This window comes from Manacus vitellinus, unplaced genomic scaffold (assembly GCF_001715985.3).
Source record: "Manacus vitellinus isolate BGI_N305 unplaced genomic scaffold, ASM171598v3 scaffold_229_pilon, whole genome shotgun sequence".
Classification (NCBI taxonomy): Eukaryota; Metazoa; Chordata; class Aves; order Passeriformes; family Pipridae; genus Manacus; species Manacus vitellinus.
This window is the reverse complement of record NW_021939631.1, coordinates 1-1,167: the sequence shown is the minus strand read 5'-3', so window position 1 is coordinate 1,167 and position 1,167 is coordinate 1.

Below are 1,167 nucleotides of genomic sequence, written 5' to 3'. Positions count from 1 at the left end.
GGCCACCCAGGGCTCCCACAGATCAGGGGAACCTCAAACAGAGGATAAAGTTGTCCCGGAGCTCAGAGCTGCCCAAAACAAGAGGGAGATGGGGGGCTGAGGGTGCCCAATCCCCCTTTCCCCAGGATTTTTGGTGGTACCCAAACCCCTCTTTTCCAGGACTTTTGGGGGCCTGGAGCTTCTCCGCCTTTGGGGGCTTGGTCAGGTAGTGCCCAAATAGCCCTTTGACCAAGATTTTGGGGCTCTGGGGGTGCTCAGCACCTGCTGTTCTCAGGATTCTTGGGGTCTGGGGGTGCCCAAACCCCCCTGTTCCTCGGGTTTTTTGGAGGCTGACATTGGCCAAAGCCTCCCACCCCCCATTTCCCAGAAATTTTGGTATCTGGGTGTGCCCAAACCTCTCTTTTGCCACAATATTGGCAGTCTGTGTGTGCCACATCCCCCCTGTTCCCGGGATTTTCAGGGGCTGGCAGTGCCCAAAGCCTCTTTTTCCAGGATTTTCAAAGTCTAGGAGTGCCAAAAGCCCAGTGTTCCCGAATTTTGAGGGCCTGGACCTGCACAATGTGAGGATTTTGAGGGGCTGGGGGTGACTAAACATCCCTTTCCCAAAGATTTTGAGGCTCTGGAGGTGCTCAAACCTCTCTGTTCCTGGGATTTTGGGGGGGTTGGGAGTTCCCAAACCCCCCCCTTTTCATAGGATTTCTGTGCTCAGGGAGTGTCCAAGCCCCTCTTTTCTGATATTTTGGGGTCTGGGAGTGATCCAACACCACTATCCCTTGGATTTTTATGGTCTAGGAGAGCTCATACCCCCGTGTTCCCAAGATTTTTGGTGTCTGAATGTTCCCAATCCCCCTGTTCCTGTGTTTTTTAGATGCTGATGGTGCCCAAACCGCTCTATTTTTACATTTGACGAGCTGGGAGTGCCAAACCCTCCCTGTTCTCACAATTTTAGGTATCCTGGAGTACATAACCCTCTCTTTTCCCAGATTTTGTAGTTCTGGGACAGCCCAAACCCCCCTGTTCCTGGTTTATTGGGAGGCTGACATTGCTCAAACCCCTCTGTTCCCAGGATTTTCGGAGTCTGGGTGTGTCCAAACCACCTTTCTCCAGGATTTTGTGGGTCTGGGAGTGCCCAAAAGGACCTGTTGCCAGGATTTTTAATGTCTGGGA